Here is a 12,141-nt window from a genome sequence, read left to right as displayed (position 1 = left end):
GTCGAGGGGTTGTGAATATGTTATTGTGTCTGCTGCAGTCATTATGTGTGTTACAACTGTGCAGTTTGTGTATTGCCATTTAAAGTGGTATGTGATGAGAAATATACACAATTTTAAAGCTTAACTACAATCTTATCTCTGGTCATCTGCACCTCCATAGGCTCCACTTCTGTACTGAGATTGCTCTGATATTCCTGAACACTTCGAGTTTCCTACAGTGTTAGAATCTACTGTAAGTCAGGGACCAGCTTACTTTCTGCTGCAGGTTTTTCTGCTGCAGGTTTTTCATCATCATATAACTCTCTCCTTACTATACCTAGTTCACTGATTTCACTTCTCACATGTGGGCACTGCCTCACTGCCTAGGGTTGGCTTTATGCAAATGTGTTCTGCATAGAAACACTCACTCCTAGTACAGCACCCCTCTTGCCTTCTCCCACCAGGCATGTTCAGCCTGCATAGCACAAAAAAACAAAAATAAAGCCTTTTCAAAATGATCATTTCATGTCATTGAGGGGTTTAGGGAGGAATAAAGTAAGACAAAATATGAATAGATTAAAATTTAGCGAAACTTAGAGAAAAGAGATATATCCTTGTATATAGATGTAGAGAGAGAGAGAGAAAGAGAGAAAGAGAGAGATAGGCTTTTCAAATTATCACCTCACAATGAATAATTCATTTATCTAAGTGAATAAGGCACAAATTCACGTTGCAAAGAATACCCAATCCTATACAAGGAAATTTAAAAATAGACACGATTAAATGGTTCAAGCAGCAGAGCTTCATCGCCTTTACAACACTAAATTATTCACTTTTCTATGTAAACAGTTGATGATAGGGATGAGCGAGCGAGATTTGTAAGTTCGATCTCGCGGTGAATCAGGCTTTTCTCACTTACCGATCATTTAGGCGAGAATGGCCTTGTGATTCGCCATGAGGCCGTGTTCTCGCCGAACAAACAAAGGAAAAAGAAGGGGGTGGTAACACTCACTATTTCCAGCTGGGAGTGAATCATTTGCTCCCAGGATACACAGCAAGGCCCATCAGCCCAATCAGGAGAGATCTGAGCAGAGGCATATTTACAGGAAAAGATGGAGGCGTTAGTCACTCCATCTTGTGTTCTGGGTGAAGGATAGGAGACAGTTGTGGATTGTGACAGGGACAGGTTAGAAGCCTTCTGTATATCTGTATATATACAGGTATAGCAGTTTTTGACTGTTTGCGGCAGAAAATTTCTGTCCTGCTCTAAAAAAATACAGATATCTTAGTCTGATACCTCTTGCTTTTTACCAAAAAAAGCCAGTTTGCTGCAGAATAATTTATGTCCTAATTTAAAAAATACAGCTATATTTCAGTCTATCTCTTGCTATTTACCAAAAAAGGCTATTTTGCTGAAGCAAACATTTCTGTCCCACTCTAAAAAAAACTACAGATTTTTCAGTCTTTAATACCTCTTGCTATTTACGAAAAAAAAAAAAAAAATATTTTGTCCTACTCTAAAAAAATACAGATATTTGGATCTTTGATACCTCTTGCTATTTACCAAAAAAAAAAAAAAGCGTTTGCTGCTACCCTAAAAAATACAGATATTTCAGTCTGATACCTCCTGCTCTTTACCAAAATAGCCATTTTGCTGCAGAAAAAAATTCTGTCCCACTCTAAAAAAAAAAAAATACAGATATTTCAGTCTGATACCTCCTGCTATCTGTCCTACTATATAAAAAATGCAGATTTTTCGGTCTTTAATACATCTTGCTATTTACCAAAAAAAAAAAAAAAAACAGTTTGCTAAAGAAAAATTTCTATCCTCCCCTCAAAAAAATACAGATATTTCAGTCAGATACCTCCTGCTATTTACCAAAATAGCCATTTTGCTGCAGAAAAAAATTCTGTCCCACTCTAAAAAAAAAAAAATACAGATATCTGCATAGAGGTATACTGATACCTCTTGCTATTCAAAAAAAACATTTTGCTGAAGTAAAAAATTCTGTCCTACTCTAAAAGAAAATATGGATATTCCAGTCTGATACTTCTTGCTGTTTACAAAAAAAAGGCAATTTGGTGAAGAAAAAATTTCTGTCCTTTAAAACAATATGATAGTCTGATATTTCTTGCTATTTACCAGCAAAAAGCCAGTTTGCTGCAAAAAATGTTTCTGTCCAAAAAAAGGCAATTTTGCAGAAGAAAAAAATTTCTGTCCTCTTAAAAAAAAAGATTTTTCAGTCTTTGATACCTCTTGCTATTTATAAGTAAAAAAGGGCGGTTTGCTGCAGAAAAATTTCTATCCTCCCCTCCAAAAATACAGATATTTCAGTCTGATACCTCCTGGTATTTCCAAAAAAAGCCATTTTGCTGCAGAAAAATTTGTCCCACTCTAAAAAAAATACTGATAATTCAGTCTGATACCTCTTGCTATTTGTCAGAAAAAGCCATTTTGCTGAAGAAAAAAACTCTGTCCTGCTCTAAAAAAAAATACAGATTTTTCAGTCTGACACCTCTTGCTATTTACCAAAAAAGCCGGTTTGCTGCAGAAAAATTTCTGTCCTACTCTAAAAAAATTACAGATATTTCAGTCTGGTACTTCTATTTACCAAAAAAGCCATTTTGCTGGAAAAAAAATTCTGTCCTACTCTTGCTATTTACCAAAACCAGTTTGCTAAAGAAACATTTCTGTCAAATCTCTAAAAAATAGAGATATTTCAGATACCTCCTGCTTTTTACCAAAAAAAGCCAGTTTGCTAAGGAAAAAAGTCTGCCCTACTCTAAAAAAATACAGATTTTTCAGTTTAATACCTCTTGCTATTTACCAAAAAATGCCAGTTTGCTGCAGAAAAATTTCTGTCCTGCTCTAAAAAAAACAGACATTTCAGTTTACTTCTTAGAACATACAGAAAATACAGAATTTTCATTCTTTGATACCTCTTGCTATTTACAAAGGAAAGGCAGCAGCAACAGACTGGGGATGGAAGCGTCCGCAAATCTGCCTCATGTGAGTCCCAAAGAACACACAGACGAGTGGGCACAAGCAGGGGAACAGTCAGAGACGATGTGACCGTGGGGGAGATGGAGCTCGAGCAGACACAAGGCACCCAGCAGATGCAGAGGCAGGCAAAGAAAAAGAGCAGCAGAGTGGTTGCATTCACCTCTCCAGTAAGGTCCTTTTTAACGTTGAAAGACTATGATGGGTGTGTAGCAATCTGCATCCTGTGCCACAGGCAGATCAACAGAGGACATGCCGGATCACATTTGGGTACAACATCCCTGATTTCCCACATGTGCAAGAACCACAAACCAAAGTGGGAGCAGTACATGCATTCTCTTGAAGAAGGTGCAACCACATCATCGTCTCTTCTTCCACCTACATTCACTCCTTTTCCACCTCTAACTGTCATTGTCTACTGTTTGTCAGGAGGTTGGTGCTAGCCAGACTTCTAACAGCGATGAAGTACCAGCTTCTGGCCGCAGGTTTCGTGGTGTCAGACGACATTTGTCGCCACAAGATGGGTACTCCAGTGACCCCTTAGCTTCCCTAGCTCCCAGTACCTTCAGCCCACTCTACTGGAGTTCTACGCAAGGCATCAGGCTAAGGGCCCAACCAACAAATGAGTAATGGAGCTCAATTTGGGTCTAGCTAAACTTGTCTTGCAGCTACTGCCGTACAGCATTGTGGACTCTCTTCCATGTCTTGATTGCCTGTGCCGAGCAGCGGTGGAATAGAGCAAGCAGGCATTACTTCTCTCGCACAGCTGTACCCAGTTTACATGCACATGTAATGGGTAATCTCCCCCGGGCATTGGCATTCTCGGTCTCTAGCCAAATCCAAGTCACCATGGACAGCTGGACAACCAGGCACGGCGTGGGATGCTACCTGTCCTTCACTGCTCACTGGGTGGCCTTGCATAGCTCAGTGGGTTGTAGTCTGCAAGAGGCATTGCAGCACCTGGTCCCCCCGCCGAAGGGTGTGGTGGGAAAGCAGGGGCCACCCCAGTCCTCTTCCTCCTCCTCCACCTTCATTCCTTCTACCGCCAACCCCTCTCTTTTTGACACTCCTCCTGCAGGCCAGCAGCGGAGGACACTGTGGTTAAACGGGCATGCCAATAAGGCTCCCTCAAGCACTAGCGTTGCCAGGCAGTGCTGAAACTGGTGTCCTTGGGGGAGAAAAGTCACACCACTGGAGAACTCTTTTCGGCTTTGCACAGAGACATTGAGGCTTGGCTGACGCCCTCCTGACTCACACCAGGCAACTTAGTGTGCGGCAATGGGGCCAACCTTGTAGCTGCGCTGCGCATAGGCCACACAACACATGTGCCCTGCTTTGCGCATGTACTGAACCTGGTGTTGCAGAAGTTCCTCCACACGTACCCAGGAGCGCAGGACTTACTGACATAGGCTCGCCCCATCTGCAGCCATGTATGCCAATCCCCTACTGCCACTGCGGTGCTTAGCAAGATGCAGCGCCAACAAAGGCTGCCACATCATTTGTGACACTGTAACTAGATGGAACTACACCCTGCACATGCTCCAGCATCTGTGTGAGCAACAGCTAGCCATCCGCCATTACTTAGTCACCGTGCTGCATGGAAGCAGCAACACATAGTTACTCAGTAGTTACATAGTAGGTACTATGTAACTATGTGTCGCTGCCTCCATGCACCACGCTGACCATTATTTCTAATTTTTAGAAACTCTTTAGTCACTGGCAAGGTACCGATGGATTGACGTAAGGCCAATGTGGTTCCTATCTTCAAAAAGGGAGCAAAGTCATTACCAGGTAACTACAGACCCGTTTTAAACGTCCATAGTTGGAAAGGTCCTAGAGAGTTTGATAAAGAGCCAAATAGAGGAGTTTCTGCTAGAAAATAATAGTGATTAAAAAATAAAATAAAAATAAAAGTGATAGTAAGAAAGACAGAAGTTGTCAAACAAATTTACTCTCTTTTTACGAAGAAGTAAGTAAACAGGTAAACAGTGGAATAGCAGTTGATATAGTGTACCTGGACTTTGCTAAAGCATTTAACACTGTACCCCACAGACGGTTAATAAGCAAGTTAGGGTTGATCTGTAAATGGATATAGAACTGGCTTAAAGATCACATCCAGAGAGTTGTAATTAATGATTCATACTCTGATTGGTCTAAGGTTATTAGTGGTGTACCCCAGGGTTCAGTGTTGGGACCTTTACTGTTTAACATCTTTATAAATGATATAGAGTTTGGGAATAAAAGTACCATTTCTGTGTTTGCAGATGACACCAAACTATGATATGGAATTTAGTCCATACAGGATGTCTATAATCTACAAGCAGACCTGAATGTACTGTTTGATTTGGCAGCCAAGTGGCAAATGACATTTACTATAGATAAATGTAAAATTATGCACTTGGGAGGTAACAACATGCATGCTTCATACTGTCTAAGGGGAATCCATTTGGGGAGGTCAGAAATGGAAAAGGATCTGGGGGTTCTGGTAGATCATAGACTTAATACCAGCATGCAATGCCAAGCTGCAATATCTAAAGCTAGTACTTTATTGTATTAAAAGAGAAATAGACTGCAGAGATGGAGACATTTACCCTGATTCATTATTGAAATGCGCATACGCTCGACGTGCGTACGTACGCGCCGGTCAGCAAACTCTATTAGCGCGAGTCAGGCCCGAGTTCTAGTGAACTCGCCTGCTGGTTTCCTGCAAAGATGAGCAAAGATTGCGAATACGCCAATTAAGGAGATAAATTTTCAGCTGCGCGATTCAGGAGTAGATGTTGACCTCAATGGTGAGGTGATAGCAATTGATTAGTGCACAGCTGCGCCCTGTTCTGTGCGCATCTCCAGTCCGTTTTACAGGTCAGTTTGAATCTTTAACCCCCCTAGCAGTAATCCCGAGTGTGACTCGGGTGGATTTTACTTGCAAAAAGCGGTGGCCCTGCGCTTCAGCGGCGATCTGATGGTCCTGCTGTGATGCCGGGGCGCCGGTCCGTGGGGGGGGCGTGGCCAGGCGGGAAATTTAAAAGCAGATTACGGAGTAATCTGCTTTTAAATACCACCCGAGTCCTGGCCACGCCGCTGCTCGCATCAGCAGTGAGATGCGAAGCAAAGTGCAGGACTTCTGAATAGTGCTTCACATCTAACTGCAGATGTGAGCAGCAATAGTAAATTCTGGGGGTGATGCCAGCTGGCACCACCCACGGAATTTGCTATTGCTGCTCGCATCTCCTGGAAGATGCGATGCACAATGCAGAAGGTCTTGCATTCAAAAACTGACAGAATTAGAACGCTAGGGGGGTGAATGCTTGATTTTTTTTGTGTAAATGCTACTTTTTTATGTTAGATTCCACTCAATCACAAACTTGCTTCATTTATACTTACATTTGTTGCACTTGTTGTTACTTTTTCTTTTGGTTGCAACACTGCAAACTAATTTCTATCAAGCTGGATATATACTAAGTGGAACTTTCAAATATGTCATCACACAATAGTATGAGTGTAAAAAATTATGTGAACAAACATTTGTGACCTGATAAAAATTTCATTCTAGTTTGACTTTAGAAGAATCAAAAATTTTAGTAAAGGATTATAGGCAAAATACATTTAAATGTATACAAATACATATGAATTTTCATTAGTACTATTTTAACTGGACTGGTGTGTGTGTGTGTGTGTGGGTGTATGCATTTGTGTGCATTGGGTTTGTGGGAGTGCTTTGATGTGTGTATATACGTGTATATTTATGTGTTATCTACTCTATGCTAATTTTTTTTTCTCTGTATGTGTGCATCTCACTCAATTTCCGGGATCTACTGTCAGGTACTGGGCAGACGGCAGCATCATTTACAGCAGAAGGAGGAGGCGGTGGGCTCTGAGATGGAGTGTGGACGGCATTAGTTTCCGGCATCTAATGTCAGGTACTGGGCAGGTGGCGGTGGGCTCTAAGATGGAGTATGGACGGCATTGATGTCTGGCATTTAAAGTCAGGTACTGGGCAGGTTACAGCTTCATTTACAGCAGGAGGAGGAGGCGGTGGGCTCTGAGATGGAGTATGGACGGCATTAGTGTCTGGCATCTAAAGTCAGGTACTGGGCAGGTAGCAGCATCATTTACAGCAGGAGGAGGAGGCGGTGGGCTCTGTGACGAAGTGTGGACGGCATTCGTTTCAGGCATCTAAAGTCAGGTACTGGACAGGCGGCAGCATCATTTACAGTAGGAGGAGGTGGTGGTCTCTGAGACAGAGTGTGGACGGCATTAGTTTCTGGCATCTAAAGTCAGGTACTGGGCAGGTGGCAGCTTCATTTACAGCAGGAGGAGGAGGCGGTGGGCTCTGAGAATATCTAGCAAGTGCTATCACAGTTAAATATATGTATTTGTCTCACATAAATATCGGATCGGAAAGAAATATCTATATTTTTGGCGAGAAATACTACATTTTTTGGAGGTTTTAGGAAAGACATGAAGTGCTATCATTCTTAAATATCTGTATTTATTTTTACAGAAATACAGAATTTTTTTTGTTTATTTTAATAGATAGCAAGTGGTATCAGAATTAATTCTCTGTATTTTTTTACAGAAATAAAATATATTTAGTTTATTTTGATAGATAGCAAGTGGTATCAGAATTAATTCTCTAGTTTTTTACAGAAATAAAAAAAAAAATCAGTTTATTTGGATAGAAAGCAAGTGGTATCAGAATTAATTCTCTGTATTTTTTTACAGAAATAAAAAAAAATTCAGTTTATGTTGATAGATAGCAAGTGGTATAAGAATTAACTCTCTGCATTTTTTTTACAGAAATACAGAAAATTTTCTGTGTATTTTCATAGATAGCAACTTGCTATCCATCAAAATAAAAATAAACATTTCTGTATTTCTGTAAGAAAAATACAGAGAATTATTTCTGATACCACTTGCTACCTATCAAATTAAACAGAAAAAAATCTATATTTCTGTAAAAAAAATACAGAGAATTAATTAACACACCTGATGGTGATGGAAGGAGGTCCAGGTTGCCAAGCACAACATCAATCCACATTGTTTGCAAGCTCACAAGCAGAGTCTCGCACTCTTAGAAATGAACAGATGTTGTTTTGTTGCTTAACGTAATGCTCATAAATACTGTGTGTATGCGTTATTTAGGTGTTTACATAACACAAATAGTACTAGTATATCAAACTTCCAAGGCCAAATCCACTTTGTGCCAAACATTTTCTTGCTTTTCCATCCATTCAGGGTATTTTTGCAGGTTTGAATGGCATTTTAGATCTTGGCCCACTATATATATTGACTTACTCAGCTCAGCTTGGTTAACCAGAAGCAATATACTCTATGAATGTTGCTTGTAACCAAGTCCATGATATCAGAAATCATAGAAACAAATAGGCAATCTTTTTAATGTGAAGCAATATGATCCAAAAAGCCCTCTTTGTCTATTTCTTCTTATAATTTCTCTTTACTATGTATATGTACACACATCTAAATGCATACATACATGTTTTGCTTTCTGTGCACTCATGTCCATACATACATGAGTGCATATGAAGCAAAACACGCAATATACACAAAAAAATACAAACTTACCTGAATGAGGACTATGCAAAAGTGCGGTGCATTTTTTACCTGAAAACAGATCAGGCGCACATAGCGGGTCCACCATGGTGCACAACTATAGGCTACACGCTCCTGAAGTTTGGCGCACAACTATGCGCATCAAACAACTGAGTTTTGTGCTGTTTTTAGCCTTACAAATAATTCAGAGAAAGAACAGATAAACAATCACACTTCTTAAACTGTGTGTCCTGGGAGATTGGAAAGGAGATCACATAACAACAAACCCCCAAAAAACAAATGATAACATTTTACAAACAACTTTATTCAAAAGAAACATTTGCTAAAAGGTCACAATAAAATATAAAAACACATCAAAACAAAAAAAAAAAACACACACACGCATCACTAAAATTTATACTAAATGCCAAAAAATGTGAAAGAAGAAACAAAACACATGTAAACCCACGCTTCCATGTAAAACCAAAATAGTTCAAAATAGGCCCAACAAATATTGCATTCAAAAAATACTTACCAAACCAATATGCAATTTCGGCCTATCAAGGGTGGAAAACTGGAGCAACAGCAGGAGGAGGAGGCAGTGGGCCCTGAGAAGGAGCGGGGACCGCATTGGTAACTGGCATCTACAGCTGGGTGTAGTCCATTGTCAGAAATTTAACTGTACCAAACAGTCTTCTTTGGTAAATAGGAACAGGTATCAAACACTAAAATATATGTATTTATTTTATAGTAGGACAGAAATTTCCTAATATTGGGAAGACTATCAAAATTACAACCATTAATGGAGGATTTCATGGAGTTTTACTTGGTGTTCATGCAGATCACACTGTGATCTCCTGATTAAAGTCAAGGATTTGAAGACTGGTGAAGCTGTGTGAGGAGCAAGGCTGTTTTTTGGGAAAAATGTTCTAAATGTGGAACTAGTAGAAGACTCAAGAGGCCAAGAGGATGAAAGAGAGACAATAGAAGAAAGATTCTGCATCTCCAGCACCAAAAGGTCTTGAACTTGGGAGCTTCTGGCCTGAACATATGTCGCTATGGGAAACTGTGTTGGCTGCAGGTGGGCACAAGAAATCATGTTTACCTCTTTGACATCTTCACCATGGGACCGGGTGTCTTTAAAAATGGTCTCCAAGTGGTGCTTGAAGATAAAGCCATCCTAAAGGTCACCCACAACTGTCATTGGCTAGGAGACATTTTGTCCCACCCATATGGTGTTTTTTAAATAATGTTTTTGATACACAGATGGGTGATGTGTACTTGTTTTTCATGCAGACTGGTGGTTTTCTTCCTCATCGAACATCTACTGTGAAGGAATGTTTGACTTGGTATCTAAATGTGCCGTCTGCGCAGGTACATTTCTTGAATATCAAACAAACAATGATGGAGCAAAATCCTAATATGTGTTCTGACCGTCCATTGTCTACTACTTTGCTGAAATTGTTGGCTCTGGAAGTATTGTACCTTCTACATTTGTGTCAAGCTATGTTGGATGGCATGCTTGCTGACTTTACATTGTTAGTTGACAGCTATCTTAATGCTCCTCGCCTATCAAAAGCAAATGCTTTAGCTGTGACTGAGAACTTATGCTCTGAGCTTCCCAAAGAACTTTAGCAGTTTTGTGTCCTACAGCAAAAGAGAAGAGAAAAGGCTTTAAAAGAATATGATGTTATCAGCAATGGATTCCTTGTGAGATAAGAGAAAACAAAACCATGATCCTAAAATGGGTCATTCCTAAAATAAGATTGGTGCTAGGAAAAGCCTTAGCACATACATACTTTCATGTCTTTGTTTTGAGAACCATAGAACAATATAATATTTGGTTCTCTAATGTATCAGCTTACTGATAGGATTCATAACAAATAATTACCATTTGAAAGGAAGAGAACTGCTCTAATAATGATACAATTGTATGTCTGCTTAAATACTTCAGAAAGTCTTGGCTAGAGTTTATTTGTTGTTTGTTTTATTAGTACATTTATATGTGGGGAAAATTAAGCACAGAACAACCCAATGTGCCTCTACTCTATTTTTGGGTTTCAGCATAGTCTGTTAAAATGTATCATTGTAAAAATTATAGCTACTTTGGTTTGTTTAATACAACTGTTTCAAATATTGGGTATTTTGTACAATACTGTACATTTGACTATTTACAAATAAATTGCTAATATAGTTAAAAAAAAATTTAAAAAAAATTGTATATATATTAAAGTAGGTCAGAAATTTCACTGTACCAAACAACTGTCTTTGGTAAATAGGAACAGGTTTTAAACACTGAAATATCTGTATTTATTTTACAGTAGCACAGAAATTTCATTGTACCAAACAGTCTTCTTTGGTAAATAGGAACAGGTATCAAACATTGAAATATCTGTATCTATTTTAGTGTAGGCCAGAAATTTAACTGTATCAAACAGTCCTATTTGGTATATAGGAACAGTTATCAAACACTGAAATATCTGTATTTATTTTACAGTAGGCAAGAAATGTAACTGTATTAAACAGTCTTCTTTGGTAAAAAGGAACTGCAATTGATTTTATTTAGCTTCAGTGAATGTACAGTGTGAAAAAAAATAACTAACAGCGTGTTCACTAATACACAATATAGATTACACTAAATGTGCTGACTGCTGACAATTTAACAAAACTGACCAGCTTTGTGTGGCACTACAAGTAGCAGCAACCACAATTGTACCTTTAGTGCATGTGCAGTCAGTGGACAGCACCTAAGAGTGTAATACACACAATATAACTTGCACTAAATGTGCTGACTGCAGACAATTTAACAAAACAGACTAGCTAGTAGTTCATGTAAAAGAAAATACCCTATAAAACACAGAACTAAGAAGGCTCTTACACTGTCCCTGTCACACTACACGTCTCTCCCTGCGTCTATCCTCTACACAACTGGCATCTAGAACTGGGTGTAGTGCATTGTCAATGCCACCCCGAAGTGTGTAATACAATTTAAGTGAATGGAGTACTGACAGATGGCAGAAACAACAGAAGGAGGAGGTGGGCTCTGGGAAGGAGCGTGGACTGCATTGGTAACTGGCATCTAGAGCCTGGGTGTAGTGCATTGTCAATGCCAGAAGTGTGTAATACAATTTAACCCCCCAGCGTTCTAATTCTGTTTTTTGATGCAAAAAGTGATCCTGTTTTTTTTTGTATAGAAATTTTTGTTTATATTGTGGGCCTGTAATTCTTAGGATTAACACCCAGGTATAATAATTATATTTTTTTATTTTATTATAATCATAAATTATAATATAGTACATAGTTATAAATCATAATTATAAAAAATAATGAAATAATAGACCACAACAATGTAATTTATCAAAAAAAAATATTTTATCCAAATTTCTCCAAACAAGGGTGCAATATTATTGATAAAAAATAATATAAGTTAAATGCAGATTTTAGAAAAAATGTTTTTACATTTTTAGTAGACATCCCAGGTGTGGTAGATTTCGAAGCAAGGTGCTGCACAAAGTCCAACATCACAGTCTTGACAGTAGAACCTGGTTTCCTTGCGTTTCTTCCTTCCTCTGTCATCGGTCTTTGAGCAGCAAACCAGATCCTTGTAG

Source organism: Pyxicephalus adspersus, chromosome Z, assembly GCF_032062135.1.
Source record: "Pyxicephalus adspersus chromosome Z, UCB_Pads_2.0, whole genome shotgun sequence".
Classification (NCBI taxonomy): Eukaryota; Metazoa; Chordata; class Amphibia; order Anura; family Pyxicephalidae; genus Pyxicephalus; species Pyxicephalus adspersus.
Note: the sequence above shows the minus strand (reverse complement) of the source record.